Consider the following 21,429-nt stretch of genomic DNA (forward strand, 5'->3'; position numbering starts at 1 on the left):
CGAGGAAGGGAAAGGTCTCTCCAATCATGTCCCTCATTTCTCTCACTAACAAGCTACGGTACTGAATTCTGGGTAATAACCTCGAGCATGAGAGGTTGCTAAAGGTCGTTAGTATCAGAGGTCTGGATGTATGTTAGTGAGCCAATCAGAGGTCTGTTTGTAGTAGTGAATGGAGAACAGTGACTCTGAGATATCTAGTAGGTCTGTAGTAGTGAATGGAGAACAGTAACTGAGATATCTAGTAGGTCTGTAGTAGTGAATGGAGAACAGTAACTGAGATATCTAGTAGGTCTGTAGTAGTGAATGGAGAACAGTAACTCTGAGATCTGGTAGGGCTGTCTGTAGTAGTGAATGGAGAACAGTGGCTCTGAGATCTGGTAGGTCTGTAGTAGTGAATGGAGAACAGTGGCTCTGAGATCTGGTAGGTCTGTAGTAGTGAATGGAGAACAGTGGCTCTGAGATCTGGTAGGTCTGTAGTAGTGAATGGAGAACAGTGGCTCTGAGATCTGGTTGGGCTGTCTGTAGTAGTGAATGGAGAACAGTAACTCTGAGATCTGGTAGGTCTGTCTGTAGTAGTGAATGGAGAACAGTAACTGAGATCTGGTAGGTCTGTCTGTAGTAGTGAATGGAGAACAGTGGCTCTGAGATCTGGTAGGGCTGTCTGTAGCTGTCTAGGGAGGAATGGCTGTATGGTAGTGACTACTAGTGAGTGTATAGCTGTCACCCAGATGGTAGGATTTGTCCTCTGCCTCTCCCCTTCGTTAATAAGTCCCCCTATGGGGTTCCCCTACAGGAGATCCTGGGATTTCCGTGGCCCGGTTCCCTTCTTTTTTAGGTCCGTTTCCCCTGCCATAAACCCTCACTGTCGACTACGTCTCAGTAGGCCACGCCTCCACCAGACCTGTCTCAGTAGGCCACGCCTCCACCAGACCCGTCTCAATAGGCCACGCCTCCACCAGACCCGTCTCAGTAGGCCACGCCTCCACCAGACCCGTCTCAGTAGGCCACGCCTCCACCAGACCCGTCTCAGTAGGCCACGCCTCCACCAGACCCGTCTCAGTAGGTCACGCCTCCACCAGACCCGTCTCAGTAGGCCACGCCTCCACCAGACCCGTCTCAGTGGGCCACGCCTCCACCAGACCCGTCTCAGTAGGTCACGCCTCCACCAGACCCGTCTCAGTAGGTCACGCCTCCACCAGACCCGTCTCAGTAGGTCACGCCTCCACCAGACCCGCCTCAGTGGGCCACGCCTCCACCAGACCCGTCTCAGTAGGCCACGCCTCCACCAGACCCGTCTCAGTAGGCCACGCCTCCACCAGACCAGCCCATCAATTCCACCTGCTTTTCAGTCTTTTTCATATCAGACACAGTGATGTCATTATTAGCAAAGAAAGGTTTAGTCAGGCCTGCGGTATGGAGCCACTTGTCAACACCTGTACATTATTTAAACCGTTTGTTGGTAAAGTACTAAATGAATATTGTAATAATGCTGTTCTGTAGTCTAGGCCTATCCATATATTTAAGTTTAAAACCAGATAAATTCTAGAAGCTGTTGATGAATGCTGTGTTTTATGTATCTGCTGAATATCACCTGTTGGGGTGGTAAGAGCTCTCAGCTCCTCACAGCTGATTGGTCAGTCGTGTGTTCTAATAAGCCCAGTCTCTGCACGACAGTGACCCATGACCCCAACAGAATAGTGGTGCCCTGTAGTGTACAAAACAAATTTTAAATTAACAGACAGCAGAGAAACAGGCTAAAGTGGTATAGGGCAGTAGAGGCGCTTGAAGATTTGTTTGTTTGGGTCTGGGAAAAATTAGACTTTTTAAAAATAAATAAATTATAAACTCATTTTAATGCAATTCTATGTAATTATACATGACTGGAGAATTAACAGATTTTTTTAAATGTATACTCAAATGATTGGCTGCTTTGACTCTGACAAATGGAGAATGTGAGATCATTAAAAAAACGACCTGGTCTTGAATCCATCAATAGTCGAGGTGTGTGGAAGAGAGACGCATGGTACAATATGAGGATGTTATAGTCCTAAATAAGCTTTCCAGTTTCACCCAGTCACCCAATGATGTGCAGCTCACTCACAGGCGATGGCCAATGGGCTCGTGCCTGAAGCCCGTCTCTCTCTTGTTTTAGTTTGGTAAACAACACTGTTCGAGTCAATAGGTCTATTTGGAAGTTTAATAAAATATTTTTTTTGTAGACTACATACAGTCTTTGTCTCAGCAGCTCTCCAAACTGTGCTGTCCCGCCATTTCTATTTTAAATATTGCTAAAGGCCTGTTTTGTTGTTGTTGCTGCAATGCTGTTCACTGACAGATTTGTTAAGCGTTACAGACTGTAGGCGATGCCTTGTGATTGGACTATACACAATCCACAGCTAGGCTATTAAAAAAATAAATAAGCTATCGATCCTCCGTGGCTAAATTATAGACCCACTCCTAGTGTAGTATTCTGAATTATTTAATTTATTTCTGAACAGACAGCAGTGATTTCTGTGACTTTGGCCAAATGTATTTCAGTTTATCAGGGTTGTGTTCGCTCCACCGGGACCCTTCCCATGGCTGTGACTCTATCAGGAAGTAAATGATGAAGGACCCTTCCTTCCCATGGCTGTGACTCTATCAGGAAGTAAATGATGAAGGACCCTTCCTTCCTCTGGCTATGATTCTATCAGGAAGTAAATGCTGAAGGACCCTTCCTTCCATGGCTATGATTCTATCAGGAAGTAAATGCTGAAGGTCCCTTCCTTCCCATGGCTATGACTCTATCAGGAAGTAAATGACGAAGGACCCTTCCTTCCCATGGCTATGACTCTATCAGGAAGTAAATGCTGAGGGTCCCTTCCTTCCCATGGCTATGACTCTATCAGGAAGTAAATGCTGAGGGTCCCTTCCTTCCATGGCTATGACTCTATCAGGAAGTAAATGCTAAGGGTCCCTTCCTTCCCATGGCTATGACTCTATCAGGAAATAAATGCTGAGGGTCCCTTCCTTCCCATGGCTATGACTCTATCAGGAAATAAATGAAGTTCAACTCTAGAGAGATGAGAGGTGCAGGCTCGTATCTATCAGAGCGGAGCGAGGGAGGAGAGAGATCATTGAAATATCATCTGGTTCTGTGAGAGATTGAGGCGTACTTCTCTCTCTCTCTCTCTCTCTCACCACAGCAATGGCCACGAGTTGGTCTACAGGCTACAACGTTGCACACATCATGAACCCGAGCCGGCCCAACTCGAAATCAATCATTTGTTGTTCCTTCGACCACGAGACACTTAAGTTCAGTCGGGTCATTGCAGCACATGTAACAATGTTGATGACAACGATGCTGTTTTCACTTTGAATCTTAATATAAATCCACTAGTGTTCTGTAGTGACACTATTAGTTTGTGTTTCTTACATCTGCAAACATCTAGTTTGTCTTTTTTCTTAGCAAGTTGGGACATGCATCTTGTTAGATGCTAATCGCTAGGTAGCTAGCTAATAAATGTACTGAGTCAGAGCAAACGTAGCTAGCTATACAGCCTGATAATACCAGTGATGGTGTAGACCTAAATCAGCATGTTGTTTGTTCAACAGTATCTTCTAAATCAAAAGAGGAATACAAGAAGCATGAATATGTTAGCGACATGAAGTAGCTAAGAGAGAACATTTAATGTAGCCAAAGATTATAGGGTCCCCTAGGAAACACTTATCAACACTTTGGTTCCTACCCTGTCACAGTAACTCCTCCCTGGCATTTTCATTCGTTGTCATGTCAAACAACACTGTATTCAAAGTCCCCACTGTTATTTATATTCTGACTATATAATTAGAATAATCATTTATATTTCCATGATTCCAACATTTCACCCAAAGTGTTTTGATCAAAATCACAAATCGAATCGTTATTGCAACATTTGGTTCAAAGTACGGTTTTGATAGTTTGCCCATATCGTGCAGCCCTACGTGGCAGTGTGGAAATGATCTCAAAAGAGAGCAGGAAATGCAGAGTTGGATGAAAAGTGCAACAAAAATATATATTTTTGGCGGGTGAAAGTTGAATTGGACTGTATAAACCAATCAGAATGGAGAAAGACTGACATCACTTAGTGGCAACACATACATTCTAATGACATCACTTAGTGGCAACGCATACATTCTAATGACATCACTTAGTGGCAACACATACATTCTAATGACATCACTTAGTGGCAACACATACATTCTAATGACATCACTTAGTGGCAACGCATACATTCTAATGACATCACTTAGTGGCAACACATACATTCTAATGACATCACTTAGTGGCAACACATACATTCTAATGACATCACTTAGTGGCAACACATACATTCTAATGACATCACTTAGTGGCAACACATACATTCTAATGACATCACTTAGTGGCAACACATACATTCTAATGACATCACTTAGTGGCAACACATACATTCTAATGACATCACTTAGTGGCAACACATACATTCTAATGACATCACTTAGTGGCAACGCATACATTCTAATGACATCACTTAGTGGCAACGCATACATTCTAATGACATCACTTAGTGGCAACACATACATTCTAATGACATCACTTAGTGGCAACACATACATTCTAATGACATCACTTAGTGGCAACACATACATTCTAATGACATCACTTAGTGGCAACACATACATTCTAATGACATCACTTAGTGGCAACACATACATTCTAATGACATCACTTAGTGGCAACACATACATTCTAATGACATCACTTAGTGGCAACGCATACATTCTAATGACATCACTTAGTGGCAACATACATTCTAATGACATCACTTAGTGGCAACACATACATTCTAATGACATCACTTAGTGGCAACGCATACATTCTAATGACATCACTTAGTGGCAACACATACATTCTAATGACATCACTTAGTGGCAACACATACATTCTAATGACATCACTTAGTGGCAACACATACATTCTAATGACATCACTTAGTGGCAACGCATACATTCTAATGACATCACTTAGTGGCAACACATACATTCTAATGACATCACTTAGTGGCAACACATACATTCTAATGACATCACTTAGTGGCAACACATACATTCTAATGACATCACTTAGTGGCAACACATACATTCTAATGACATCACTTAGTGGCAACACATACATTCTAATGACATCACTTAGTGGCAACACATACATTCTAATGACATCACTTAGTGGCAACGCATACATTCTAATGACATCACTTAGTGGCAACACATACATTCTAATGACATCACTTAGTGGCAACGCATACATTCTAATGACATCACTTAGTGGCAACGCATACATTCTAATGACATCACTTAGTGGCAACACATACATTCTAATGACATCACTTAGTGGCAACGCATACATTCTAATGACATCACTTAGTGGCAACGCATACATTCTAATGACATCACTTAGTGGCAACACATACATTCTAATGACATCACTTAGTGGCAACACATACATTCTAATGACATCACTTAGTGGCAACACATACATTCTAATGACATCACTTAGTGGCAACACATACATTCTAATGACATCACTTAGTGGCAACACATACATTCTAATGACATCACTTAGTGGCAACACATACATTCTAATGACATCACTTAGTGGCAACACATACATTCTAATGACATCACTTAGTGGCAACACATACATTCTAATGACATCACTTAGTGGCAACACATACATTCTAATGACATCACTTAGTGGCAACACATACATTCTAATGACATCACTTAGTGGCAACACATACATTCTAATGACATCACTTAGTGGCAACACATACATTCTAATGACATCACTTAGTGGCAACACATACATTCTAATGACATCACTTAGTGGCAACACATACATTCTAATGACATCACTTAGTGGCAACACATACATTCTAATGACATCACTTAGTGGCAACACATACCTTATTAGGTCATACACTACTTATAAAGCAAATTTAGACTTTTTATAATCTGAAAAACATAACATACTGTAAAATACTGTCAATTTGTCTAGTTTATTCTGTGATATCATATTTTGTCCGTATCACCCAGTACTAAAGGCAACTGACACCAGTTCTATTTAAAGGGGACTGTGTTTAGTGTGTGTGTGTGTGTGTGTGTGTGTGTTTAGGAATTGTGTAGCTAATATCGACTCTGTTTTTGACGTGGATTCCCTCTTGTTGGTTTTGCAGGAACACGTCTCTCTGCCTAGTTGGTGTCACACAGTAAACACACACACTGCCTGTAGTGCACTACTTTTGACCAGTGGCCCTCTGAGTTTCTCTATGGGCGTTGGTCTAAAGTAGTGCACTACATAGGGAATAGGGCCCTGGTCTAAAGTAGTGCACTACATGGGGAATAGGGCCCTGGTCTAAAGTAGTGCACTATATAGGGAATAGGGCCCTGGTCTAAAGTAGTGCACTATATAGGGAATAGGGCCCAGTCTAAAGTAGTGCACTATATAGGGAATAGGGCCCTGGTCTAAAGTAGTGCACTATATAGGGAATAGGGCCCTGGTCTAAAGTAGTGCACTATATAGGGAATAGGGCCCTGGTCTAAAGTAGTGCACTATATAGGGAATAGGGCCCTGGTCTAAAGTAGTGCACTATATAGGGAATAGGGCTCTGGTCTAAAGTAGTACACTACATGGGGAATAGGGTGCCATTTGGGACACTCTGTGTACTCAGACAGGGTATACCCACCCTCTGTATAATCTCCAGATTTGGTATTGTATAAACGTTTCAGACGTGAAGAGTGACTGGAATAAGACTGGCCTCAGATGGGGAGATGGAGACGGGTCCTCAGAGACCACCAGCAAGGAGAATCAGGGTTGCACATTCCTGACAACTTTACCCAAATGTAAAGTAGAGGACATTCAGCAGCTCTTGAAGGACAATAGAAGTACTTTTTTTTTTTTTAAACAACGAGAGAGAGAGACTGGGTTATGGGGAGGGAGATGGGGCAGAGAGAGAGAGAGACTGGGTTATGGGGAGGGAGATGGGGCAGAGAGAGAGAGACTGGGTTATGGGGAGGGAGATGGGACAGAGAGAGAGAGACTGGGTTATGGGGAGGGAGATGGGGCAGAGAGAGAGAGAGACTGGGTAATGGGGAGGGAGATGGGGCAGAGAGAGAGAGAGACTGGGTTATGGGGAGGGAGATGGGACAGAGAGAGAGAGACTGGGTTATGGGGAGGGAGATGGGGCAGAGAGAGAGAGAGAGACTGGGTTATGTGGAGGGAGATTGGGCAGAGAGAGAGAGACTGGGTTATGGGGAGGGAGATGGGACAGAGAGAGACTGGGTTATGGGGAGGGAGATGGGACAGAGAGAGACTGGGTTATCGGGAGGGAGATGGGACAGAGAGAGAGAGACTGGGTTATGGGGAGGGAGATGGGGCAGAGAGAGAGAGACTGGGTTATGTGGAGGGAGATTGGGCAGAGAGAGAGAGACTGGGTTATGGGGAGGGAGATGGGACAGAGAGAGACTGGGTTATGGGGAGGGAGATGGGGCAGAGAGAGAGAGACTGGGTTATGTGGAGGGAGATTGGGCAGAGAGAGAGAGACTGGGTTATGGGGAGGGAGATGGGACAGAGAGAGACTGGGTTATGGGGAGGGAGATGGGGCAGAGAGAGAGAGACTGGGTTATGTGGAGGGAGATGGGACAGAGAGAGAGAGACTGGGTTATGGGGAGGGAGATGGGGCAGAGAGAGAGAGACTGGGTTATGGGGAGGGAGATGGGGCAGAGAGAGAGAGACTGGGTTATGGGGAGGGAGATGGGGCAGAGAGAGAGAGACTGGGTTATGGGGAGGGAGATGGGGCAGAGAGAGAGAGAGACTGGGTTATGGGGATGGAGATGGGGCAGAGAGAGAGAGACTGGGTTATGGGGAGGGAGATGGGACAGAGAGAGAGAGACTGGGTTATGGGGAGGGAGATGGGGCAGAGCGAGAGAGAGACTGGGTTATGGGGAGGGAGATGGGGCAGAGCGAGAGAGAGACTGGGTTATGGGGAGGGAGATGGGGCAGAGCGAGAGAGAGACTGGGTTATGGGGAGGGAGATGGGGCAGAGAGAGAGAGACCTGGTTATGGGGAGGGAGATGGGGCAGAGAGAGAGAGAGAGACTGGGTTATGGGGAGGGAGGTGGGGCAGAGCGAGAGAGAGACTGGGTTATGGGGAGGAAGGTGGGGCAGAGAGAGAGAGATACTGGGTTATTGGGAGGGAGGTGGGGCAGAGAGAGAGAGAGACTGGGTTATGGGGAGGGAGGTGGGGCAGAGAGAGAGAGACTGGGAACCCAGCCAGGGAACCCAGTTCCACAGCGTTCCACCCAACCTACCCTCTCTGTAATCTCTACAGAGGTTTAATTAAGGAACGGAAATATTTTAACCAGATTTGAGTAAAGAGAGCGACGGGGGGACTAAGAGAGGGGGAGACGGAAAGTGTGAGAGAAAGATAGAGACTGGGAGAGAGAGGAAAATGGTGAGATGGAGGGAACAGGCAGAGTGAATTATCATTTTGGCATTTGTTTTAATTGGCCAAATGAATGCACTTAAATGCCCAAATGTAGTTTATGGCACTGCAGTGAAGCCACTCCAAAACAAGGGCAGTATTTATTTGGGGGAGCTGTAATTATGGAGAGGAATACTTAACGGAGGAACCCTGCTCTTATGGAGGGGCCCCGTCTCCTCTGTAGTCCTTAACACGGAGGAACCCAGAGTGGAGGAGAGGAGGCCCGTCTCCTCTGTAGCCCTTAACACCGAGGGGCCCCGTCTCCTCTGCAGCCCTTAACACGGAGTGGTCCCGTCTACTGTTCCATGGAACAGGATCAGTGTTCTGGATCAAGTTGTTTTTAATATGAGGAGAAACACTGCTCTGTCCCCGGCTCCAACGGGCCGTCTCCTCTCTGTCCCCGGCTCCAACGGGCCGTCTCCTCTCTGTCCCCGGCTCCAACGGGCCGTCTCCTCTCTGTCCCCGGCTCCAACGGGCCGTCTCCTCTCTGTCCCCGGCTCCAACGGGCCGTCTCCTCTCTGTCCCCGGCTCCAACGGGCCGTCTCCTCTCTGTCCCCGGCTCCAACGGGCTGTCTCTATCTAGCCTCTACAGTATAGCGTGAGGGTTCTATCTAGCCTCTACAGTATAATGTGAGGGTTCTATCTAGCCTCTACAGTATAGCGTGAGGGTTCTATCTAGCCTCTACACCACTACAGTATAATGTGAGGGTTCTATCTAGCCTCTACAGTATAGCGTGAGGGTTCTATCTAGCCTCTACAGTATAGTGTGGGGGTTCTATCTAGCCTCTACAGTATAGCGTGAGGGTTCTATCTAGCCTCTACACCTCCACACCACTACAGTATAACGTGAGGGTTCTATCTAGCCTCTACAGTATAGCGTGAGGGTTCTATCTAGCCTCTACAGTATAGCGTGAGGGTTCTATCTAGCCTCTACAGTATAGCGTGAGGGTTCTATCTAGCCTCTACAGTATAGCGTGAGGGTTCTATCTAGCCTCTACAGTATAGCGTGAGGGTTCTATCTAGCCTCTACAGTATAGCGTGAGGGTTCTATCTAGCCTCTACAGTATAATGTGGGGGTTCTATCTAGCCTCTACACCTCCACACCACTACAGTATAATGTGAGTGTTCTATCTAGCCTCTACAGTATAGTGTGGGGGTTCTATCTAGCCTCTACAGTATAGCGTGAGGGTTCTATCTAGCCTCTACAGTATAATGTGGGGGTTCTATCTAGCCTCTACAGTATAGCGTGAGGGTTCTATCTAGCCTCTACAATATAGCGTGAGGGTTCTATCTAGCCTCTACAGTATAGCGTGAGGGTTCTATCTAGCCTCTACAGTATAATGTGAGGGTTCTATCTAGCCTCTACAGTATGTGAGGGTTCTATCTAGCCTCTACAATATAGCGTGAGGGTTCTATCTAGCCTCTACAGTATAGCGTGAGGGTTCTATCTAGCCTCTACAGTATAGAGTGAGGGTTCTATCTAGCCTCTACAGTATAGCGTGAGGGTTCTATCTAGCCTCTACAGTATAGTGTGAGGGTTCTATCTAGCCTCTACAGTATAGCGTGAGGGTTCTATCTATTCTCTACAGTATAGTGTGAGGGTTCAGTGTAGTTGACAGCTATAATCCAGGACAGATGAGTCTGGCAGGGAAACATGAATAATAACTGAATGTAACCGCCTTGATTAGATCACTGCCGACTGCTGGTTCAGAGGTTTGCCCTCTCCCTCCATCTCTCCCTCCATCTCTCTCTGCTGCAGTAATTGTGGGGACTGGAGACACACACACACACACCCTCACACACACGCCCCCGGATGCACAGAAGAACAAGCACACACCTCTCTCTCTTTTCAGGGTGTTTATTTTAAGTCAAGGGATTAGTTTGCTCAGACATGATCTCTTCAACTGTTCTACCCATTATCTCTCCTTTCTCTCTCTCTCCTTTCTCTCCCAACATTCAGTATCCAATATGCATTAACTTAATTCTCCTTTCGTAATGTATCTTCCTTCCTTCCTTCCTTCCTTCCGAGTTACACATCCATTAGATCATTGATTCAGTCTTGTTTTCTCTCTCTGAGCTTCGCTAATTCAAATCATTTGTCAGTGTCCTTCAAAAGAAGTCAACTTGAGGAAGAAACTGCTATTTTGTATTGGCCCACCGGCCCAGCCGCATGGCACCAGAGTGTCCTGAACGGTCCCAAGCCGGCCAACCCGACCCACTTCTGAGGGCTGGTTACCAGACCTGGGTTCAAGTACTATTTGAAATCATTTCAAATATTTTAGCTGTGCTTGATTGTCCTGGTGCCATGGACCAAATATAATAGTTTCTGAACTGGGAACCTGGTCTTTCTGCCTTTCCAGGCTCAAGCAAAAACAAAACGCATTTGAACACACAGGTCCGCTGGCTTGCTGTTTCCTGTTTGAAATGTAATCCATGAAGTGGGTGTCTGCCGGGCCCTAGGGTGTCTGCCGGGCCCCAGGGTGTCTGCCGGGCCCCAGGGTGTCTGCCGGGCCCCAGGGTGGCTGCTTGCCGGTGCAGCTTGTGTAATATGACCAACCCACTACATGTTAGTCATACTCATATTGTGGAGTCTTTACTCAATAAAGGAATTATGTTCTTCAATAGACAGAAAGAGAAAGCACTAACACCATCACAAGGACACCGTCGGTCAGAGAGCTAGAGACAGGGAGAGAGAGCTAGGGACGGGGGGGAGAGAGAGCTAGAGACGGGGGGGAGAGAGAGCTAGAGACGGGGGGGAGAGAGAGCTAGAGACGGGGGGGAGAGAGAGCTAGAGACGGGGGGGGGAGAGAGCTAGAGACGGGGGGAGAGAGAGCTAGAGACGGGGGGGAGAGAGAGCTAGAGACGGGGGGGAGAGAGAGCTAGAGACGGGGGGGAGAGAGAGCTAGAGACGGGGGGAGAGAGAGCTAGAGACGGGGGGGAGAGAGAGCTAGAGACGGGGGGGGAGAGAGAGCTAGAGACGGGGGGGAGAGAGAGCTAGAGACGGGGGGGAGAGAGAGCTAGAGACGGGGGGGAGAGAGAGCTAGAGACGGGGGGCAGAGAGAGCTAGAGACGGGGGGGAGAGAGAGCTAGAGACGGGGGGGAGAGAGAGCTAGAGACGGGGGGGAGAGAGAGCTAGAGACGGGGGGGGAGAGAGCTAGAGACGGGGGGGAGAGAGCTAGAGACGGGGGGGAGAGAGCTAGAGACGGGGGGGAGAGAGAGCTAGAGACGGGGGGGAGAGAGAGCTAGAGACGGGGGGGAGAGAGAGCTAGAGACGGGGGGGAGAGAGAGCTCGAGACGGGGGGGAGAGAGAGCTAGAGACGGGGGGCAGAGAGAGCTAGAGACGGGGGGGAGAGAGAGCTAGAGACGGGGGGGAGAGAGAGCTAGAGACGGGGGGGAGAGAGAGCTAGAGACGGGGGGGAGAGAGAGCTAGAGACGGGGGGAGAGAGAGCTAGAGACGGGGGGGAGAGAGAGCTAGAGAGGGGGGAGAGAGAGCTAGAGACGGGGGGAGAGAGAGCTAGAGACGGGGGGCAGAGAGAGCTAGAGACGGGGGGCAGAGAGAGCTAGAGACGGGGGAGAGAGAGCTAGAGACGGGGAGAGAGAGCTAGAGACGGGGAGAGAGAGCTAGGGACGGGGAGAGAGAGCTAGAGAGACTGGCGGAGAGAGAGCTGGAGAGACTGCCGGAGAGAGAGCTGGAGAGACTGCCGGAGAGAGAGCTGGAGAGACTGCCGGAGAGAGAGCTGGAGAGACTGGCGGAGAGAGAGCTGGAGAGAGAGCTGGAGAGACTGGCGGAGAGAGAGCTGGAGAGACTGGCGGAGAGAGAGCTGGAGAGACTGGCGGAGAGAGAGCTGGAGAGACTGGCGGAGAGAGAGCTGGAGAGACTGGCGGAGAGACTGGCGGAGAGAGAGCTGGAGAGACTGGCGGAGAGAGAGCTGGAGAGACTGGCGGAGAGAGCTGGAGAGACGGGGGTGGAGAGAGAGCTAGAGAGCCAGGGGGAGCTGCTGTTCTGCAGCATCCACATGTCTGTAGCACGGTGATAAATGTGTGTCCTGCTGGAAGTAAAGGAACAGGGAGTTGTTGGTGAGGCGAGGGTTAATTTCCCCCCACTCCGTTTCTAATGGACTCAGTGGCTCCTCTCACCTGTTCTCCTCTGTTCCACCTGGTTCCTCTGATTGGCTGTAATTAATCTTAGTTAAGCAAGGCTCTGTGGAGAGCTGCCACCCTGTCTGCTGCAGGGGTGCTGAGACACACACACACGCACACAGATACCGAAACACACACACACACAGATACGGAAACACACACACACACACAAACACACACACACACACACAGATACGGAAACACACACACACACACAAACACACACACACACACACAGATACGGAAACGCACACACTGTTGACCAGGACCTCTAGGAAAACCCACAAGGGTCTGACTCAACACTACTGTTGACCAGGACCACTACTGTTGACCAGGACCTCTAGGAAAACCCACAAGGGTCTGACTCAACACTGCTGTTGACCAGGACCTATAGGAAAACCCACAGGGGTTTGACTCAATTACTGTTGACCAGGACCTATAGGAAAACCCACAGGGGTCTGACTCAACACTACTGTTGACCAGGACCACTACTGTTGACCAGGACCTCTAGGAAAACCCACAAGGGTCTGACTCAACACTACTGTTGACCAGGACCTATAGGAAAACCCACAGGGGTTTGACTCAATTACTGTTGACCAGGACCTATAGGAAAACCCACAAGGGTCTGACTCAACACTACTGTTGACCAGGACCACTACTGTTGACCAGGACCTCTAGGAAAACCCACAAGGGTCTGACTCAACACTACTGTTGACCAGGACCTATAGGAAAACCCACAGGGGTTTGACTCAATTACTGTTGACCAGGACCTATAGGAAAACCCACAGGGGTCTGACTCAATTACTGTTGACCAGGACCTATAGGAAAACCCACAAGGGTCTGACTCAACACTACTGTTGACCAGGACCACTACTGTTGACCAGGACCTCTAGGAAAACCCACAGGGGTCTGACTCAACACTACTGTTGACCAGGACCTATAGGAAAACCCACAGGGGTCTGACTCAACACTACTGTTGACCAGGACCTATAGGAAAACCCACAGGGGTTTGACTCAATTACTGTTGACCAGGACCTATAGGAAAACCCACAGGGGTCTGACTCAATTACTGTTGACCAGGACCTATAGGAAAACCCACAAGGGTCTGACTCAACACTACTGTTGACCAGGACCACTACTGTTGACCAGGACCTATAGGAAAACCCACAGGGGTCTGACTCAACACTACTGTTGACCAGGACCTCTAGGAAAACCCACATGGGTCTGTTTCAACACTACTGTTGACCAGGACCTATAGGAAAACCCACAGGGGTCTGACTCAACACTACTGTTGACCAGGACCTCTAGGAAAACCCACAGGGGTTTGACTCAACACTACTGTTGACCAGGACCTCTAGGAAAACCCACAGGGGTCTGACTCAAAGCGAGTGCCCGGTCTATGGAATACCTCTATGTGACCATAGAGGGACTGACAACATTTAGTATGAATAATACCTAAAGCAGTGGGCCAGGGCGTCAGTCAGTCACAGCCCTGGTCACAGCCCTGGTCACAGCCCTGGTCACAGCCCCCGGTCTCAGCCCCCGGTCTCAGCCCCCGGTCTCAGCCCCGGTCTCAGCCCCCGGTCACAGCAGCAGGTTCCTGGTTAGAAAGAGGTGGTTTGAGAATCAGACTTCCTGTTGTCATGGTGTGTAGTGATGATGATGATGATGAATATATCTTTGTTTTTACACTGCTGCTACTCGTTATTTATTACATAGTCCCCTGTACCCCCGCACATTGACTCTGTACCGGTACCCCCTGTATATAGTCTCCACATTGACTCTGTACCGGTACCCCCTGTACCCCCGCACATTGACTCTGTACCGGTACCCCCTGTATATAGCCTCCACATTGACTCTGTACCGGTACCCCCCTGTATATAGCCTCCACATTGACTCTGTACCGGTACCCCCTGTATATAGCCTCCACATTGACTCTGTACTGGTACCCCCTGTATATAGCCTCCACATTGACTCTGTACCGGTACCCCCTGTATATAGTCTCCACATTGACTCTGTACCGGTACCCCCTGTACCCCCGCACATTGACTCTGTACCAGTACCCCCTGTATATAGTCTCCACATTGACTCTGTACCAGTACCCCCTGTATATAGCCTCCACATTGACTCTGTACCGGTACCCCCTGTATATAGCCTCCACATTGACTCTATACCGGTACCCCCTGTATATAGTCTCCACATTGACTCTGTACCAGTACCCCCTGTATATAGTCTCCACATTGACTCTGTACCAGTACCCCCTGTATATAGTCTCCACATTGACTCTGTACCGGTACCCCCTGTATATAGTCTCCACATTGACTCTGTACCGGTACCCCCTGTATATAGCCTCCACATTGACTCTGTACCGGTACCCCCTGTATATAGCCTCCACATTGACTCTGTACCGGTACCCCCTGTATATAGCCTCCACATTGACTCTGTACCGTAATACCCTGTATATAGCCTCCACATTGACTCTGTACCGGTACCCCCTGTATATAGCCTCCACATTGACTCTGTACCGGTACCCCCTGTATATAGCCTCCACATTGACTCTGTACCGTAACACCCTGTATATAGCCTCCACATTGACTCTGTACCGGTACCCCCTGTATATAGCCTCCACATTGACTCTGTACCGTAATACCCTGTATATAGCCTCCACATTGACTCTGTACCGGTACCCCCTGTATATAGCTTCCACATTGACTCTGTACCGGTACCCCCTGTATATAGCCTCCACATTGACTCTGTACCGGTACCCCCTGTATATAGCCTCCACATTGACTCTGTACCGTAACACCCTGTATATAGCCTCCACATTGACTCTGTACCGGTACCCCCTGTATATAGCCTCCACATTGACTCTGTACCGGTACCCCCTGTATATAGCCTCCACATTGACTCTATACCGTAACACCCTGTATATAGCCTCCACATTGACTCTGTACCGTAACACCCTGTATATAGCCTCCACATTGACTCTGTACCGTAACACCCTGTATATAGTCTCCACATTGACTCTGTACCGGTACCCCCTGTATATAGCCTCCACATTGACTCTGTACCGGTACCCCCTGTATATAGCCTCCACATTGACTCTGTACCGTAACACCCTGTATATAGCCTCCACATTGACTCTGTACCGGTACCCCCTGTATATAGCCTCCACATTGACTCTGTACCGGTACCCCCTGTATATAGCCTCCACATTGACTCTGTACCGTAACACCCTGTATATAGCCTCCACATTGACTCTGTACCGTAACACCCTGTATATAGTCTCCACATTGACTCTGTACCGTAACACCCTGTATATAGTCTCCACATTGACTCTGTACCAGTACCCCCTGTATATAGCCTCCACATTGACTCGGTACCAGTACCCCCTGTATATAGCCTCCACATTGACTCGGTACCAGTACCCCCTGTATATAGCCTCCACATTGACTCGGTACCAGTACCCCCTGTATATAGCCTCCACATTGACTCTGTACCGGTACCCCCTGTATATAGCCTCCACATTGACTCTGTACCGGTACCCCCTGTATATAGCCTCCACATTGACTCTGTACCGTAACACCCTGTATATAGCCTCCACATTGACTCTGTACCGGTACACCCTGTATATAGCCTCCACATTGACTCTGTACCGTAACACCCTGTATATAGTCTCCACATTGACTCTGTACCGTAACACCCTGTATATAGTCTCCACATTGACTCTGTACCGGTACCCCCTGTATATAGCCTCCACATTGACTCGGTACCAGTACCCCCTGTATATAGCCTCCACATTGACTCTGTACCGGTACCCCCTGTATATAGCCTCCACATTGACTCTGTACCGTAACACCCTGTATATAGTCTCCACATTGACTCGGTACCGGTACCCCCTGTATATAGCCTCCACATTGACTCGGTACCAGTACCCCCTGTATATAGTCTCCACATTGACTCGGTACCAGTACCCCCTGTATATAGCCTCCACATTGACTCGGTACCAGTACCCCCTGTATATAGCCTCCACATTGACTCGGTACCAGTACCCCCTGTATATAGTCTCCACATTGACTCGGTACCAGTACCCCCTGTATATAGCCTCCACATTGACTCGGTACCAGTACCCCCTGTATATAGCCTCCACATTGACTCTGTACCAGTACCCCCTGTATATAGTCTCCACATTGACTCGGTACCAGTACCCCCTGTATATAGTCTCCACATTGACTCGGTACCAGTACCCCCTGTATATAGCCTCCACATTGACTCGGTACCAGTACCCCCTGTATATAGCCTCCACATTGACTCGGTACCAGTACCCCCTGTATATAGCCTCCACATTGACTCGGTACCAGTACCCCCTGTATATAGCCTCCACATTGACTTTGTACTGTAATACCCTGTATATAGCCTCCACATTGACTCTGTACCGGTACCCCCTGTATATAGCCTCCACATTGACTCGGTACCAGTACCCCCTGTATATAGCCTCCACATTGACTCGGTACCAGTACCCCCTGTATATAGCCTCCACATTGACTCTGTACCAGTACCCCCTGTATATAGCCTCCACATTGACTCGGTACCAGTACCCCCTGTATATAGCCTCCACATTGACTCTGTACCAGTACCCCCTGTATATAGCCTCCACATTGACTCGGTACCAGTACCCCCTGTATATAGCCTCCACATTGACTCGGTACCAGTACCTCCTGTATATAGCCTCAACATTGACTCTGTACCAGTACCCCCTGTATATAGCCTCCACATTGACTCTGTACCAGTACCCCCTGTATATAGCCTCCACATTGACTCGGTACCAGTACCCCCTGTATATAGCCTCCACATTGACTCGGTACCAGTACCCCCTGTATATAGCCTCCACATTGACTCGGTACCAGTACCCCCTGTATATAGCCTCCACATTGACTCTGTACCGGTACCCCCTGTATATAGCCTCCACATTGACTCTGTACCGGTACCCCCTGTATATAGCCTCCACATTGACTCTGTACCGGTACCCCCTGTATATAGCCTCCACATTGACTCGGTACCAGTACCCCCTGTATATAGCCTCCACATTGACTCGGTACCAGTACCCCCTGTATATAGCCTCCACATTGACTCGGTACCAGTACCCCCTGTATATAGCCTCCACATTGACTCGGTACCAGTACCCCCTGTATATAGCCTCCACATTGACTCGGTACCGGTACCCCTTGTATATAGCCTCCACATTGACTCGGTACCAGTACCCCCTGTATATAGCCTCCACATTGACTCGGTACCAGTACCCCCTGTATATAGCCCCCACATTGACTCGGTACCAGTACCCCCTGTATATAGCCTCCACATTGACTCGGTACCAGTACCTCCTGTATATAGCCTCCACATTGACTCTGTACCGGTACCCCCTGTATATAGCCTCCACATTGACTCGGTACCGGTACCCCCTGTATATAGCCTCCACATTGACTCTGTACCGGTATCCCCTGTATATAGCCTCCACATTGACTCGGTACCAGTACCCCCTGTATATAGCCTCCACATTGACTCGGTACCAGTACCTCCTGTATATAGCCCCCACATTGACTCGGTACCAGTACCCCCTGTATATAGCCTCCACATTGACTCGGTACCAGTACCTCCTGTATATAGCCTCCACATTGACTCTGTACCAGTACCCCCTGTATATAGCCTCCACATTGACTCGGTACCGGTACCCCCTGTATATAGCCTCCACATTGACTCGGTACCGGTACCCCCTGTATATAGCCTCCACATTGACTCTGTACCGGTATCCCCTGTATATAGCCTCCACATTGACTCTGTACCAGTACCCCCTGTATATAGCCTCCACATTGACTCTGTACCAGTACCCCCTGTATATAGCCTCCACATTGACTCGGTACCGGTACCCCCTGTATATAGCCTCCACATTGACTCGGTACCGGTACCCCCTGTATATAGCCTCCACATTGACTCTGTACCAGTACCCCCTGTATATAGTCTCCACATTGACTCGGTACCGGTACCCCCTGTATATAGCCTCCACATTGACTCGGTACCAGTACCCCCTGTATATAGTCTCCACATTGACTCGGTACCAGTACCCCCTGTATATAGCCTCCACATTGACTCGGTACCAGTACCTCCTGTATATAGCCTCCACATTGACTCGGTACCAGTACCTCCTGTATATAGCCTCCACATTGACTCTGTACCAGTACCCCCTGTATATAGCCTCCACATTGACTCGGTACCAGTACCCCCTGTATATAGCCTCCACATTGACTCGGTACCAGTACCCCCTGTATATAGCCTCCACATTGACTCGGTACCAGTACCCCCTGTATATAGCCTCCACATTGACTCGGTACCAGTACCCCCTGTATATAGCCTCCACATTGACTCTGTACCGGTACCCCCTGTATATAGCCTCCACATTGACTCTGTACTGGTACCCCCTGTATATAGCCTCCACATTGACTCGGTACCGGTACCCCCTGTATATAGCCTCCACATTGACTCTGTACCGGTACCCCCTGTATATAGCCTCCACATTGACTCGGTACCGGTACCCCCTGTATATAGCCTCCACATTGACTCGGTACCAGTACCCCCTGTATATAGCCTCCACATTGACTCGGTACCAGTACCCCCTGTATATAGCCTCCACATTGACTCGGTACCAGTACCCCCTGTATATAGCCTCCACATTGACTCGGTACCAGTACCCCCTGTATATAGCCTCCACATTGACTCGGTACCGGTACCCCCTGTATATAGCCTCCACATTGACTCGGTACCAGTACCCCCTGTATATAGCCTCCACATTGACTCGGTACCAGTACCCCCTGTATATAGCCTCCACATTGACTCGGTACCAGTACCCCCTGTATATAGCCTCCACATTGACTCTGTACCGTAACACCCTGTATATAGCCTCCACATTGACTCTGTACCAGTACCCCCTGTATATAGCCTCCACATTGACTCTATACCGGTACCCCCTGTATATAGCCTCCACATTGACTCTGTACCGGTACACCCTGTATATAGTCTCCACATTGACTCGGTACCAGTACCCCCTGTATATAGCCTCCACATTGACTCTGTACCAGTACCCCCTGTATATAGCCTCCACATTGACTCTGTACCAGTACCCCCTGTATATAGCCTCCACATTGACTCTGTACCGGTACCCCCTGTATATAGCCTCCACATTGACTCTGTACCGGTACCTCCTGTATATAGCCTCCACATTGACTCTATACCGGTACCCCCTGTATATAGCCTCCACATTGACTCGGTACAGGTACCCCCTGTATATAGCCTCCACATTGACTCTGTACCGGTACACCCTGTATATAGTCTCCACATTGACTCGGTACCAGTACCCCCTGTATATAGCCTCCACATTGACTCTGTACCAGTACCTCCTGTATATAGCCTCCACATTGACTCGGTACCAGTACCTCCTGTATATAGCCTCCACATTGACTCTGTACCAGTACCCCCTGTATATAGCCTCCACATTGACTCTGTACCAGTACCCCCTGTATATAGCCTCCACATTGACTCTGTACCGGTACCCCCTGTATATAGCCTCCACATTGACTCTGTACCAGTACCCCCTGTATATAGTCTCCACATTGACTCGGTACCAGTACCCCCTGTATATAGTCTCCACATTGACTCTGTACCAGTACCCCCTGTATATAGCCTCCACATTGACTCGGTACCAGTACCCCCTGTATATAGTCTCCACATTGACTCGGTACCAGTACCCCCTGTATATAGTCTCCACATTGACTCTGTACCAGTACCCCCTGTATATAGTCTCCACATTGACTCGGTACCAGTACCCCCTGTATATAGTCTCCACATTGACTCGGTACCAGTACCCCCTGTATATAGCCTCCACATTGACTCTGTACCAGTACCCCCTGTATATAGTCTCCACATTGACTCGGTACCAGTACCCCCTGTATATAGCCTCCACATTGACTCTGTATGGGTACCCCCTGTATATAGTCTCCACATTGACTCTGTATCAGTACTCCCTGTATATAGCCTCCACATTGACTCTGTACCGGTACCCCCTGTATATAGCCTCCACATTGACTCTGTATGGGTACCCCCTGTATATAGCCTCCACATTGACTCTGTATGGGTACCCCCTGTATATAGCCTCCACATTGACTCTGTATGGGTACCCCCTGTATATAGCCTCCACATTGACTCGGTACCAGTACCCCCTGTATATAGCCTCCACATTGACTCTGTACCAGTACCTCCTGTATATAGCCTCCACATTGACTCGGTACCAGTACCTCCTGTATATAGCCTCCACATTGACTCGGTACCAGTACCCCCTGTATATAGCCTCCACATTGACTCTGTACCAGTACCTCCTGTATATAGCCTCCACATTGACTCGGTACCAGTACCTCCTGTATATAGCCTCCACATTGACTCTGTACCAGTACCCCCTGTATATAGCCTCCACATTGACTCTGTACCAGTACCCCCTGTATATAGCCTCCACATTGACTCTGTACCGGTACCCCCTGTATATAGCCTCCACATTGACTCTGTACCAGTACCCCCTGTATATAGTCTCCACATTGACTCGGTACCAGTACCCCCTGTATATAGTCTCCACATTGACTCTGTACCAGTACCCCCTGTATATAGCCTCCACATTGACTCGGTACCAGTACCCCCTGTATATAGTC

General features: G+C 48.6%; 1 protein-coding gene across 2 annotated transcripts in view; it reads left to right on the forward strand.

Moving 5' to 3' along the window:
• The window catches only part of LOC149984277 (eukaryotic translation initiation factor 3 subunit H), a 94,556-nt gene that overhangs the window by 15,109 nt on the left and 58,018 nt on the right, over positions 1–21,429 (forward strand). The window lies entirely within an intron of this gene.

The sequence above is a fragment of the Oncorhynchus mykiss genome, chromosome 3, assembly GCF_057628025.1.
Source record: "Oncorhynchus mykiss isolate SJ-2025 chromosome 3, ASM5762802v1, whole genome shotgun sequence".
NCBI lineage: Eukaryota > Metazoa > Chordata > Actinopteri > Salmoniformes > Salmonidae > Oncorhynchus > Oncorhynchus mykiss.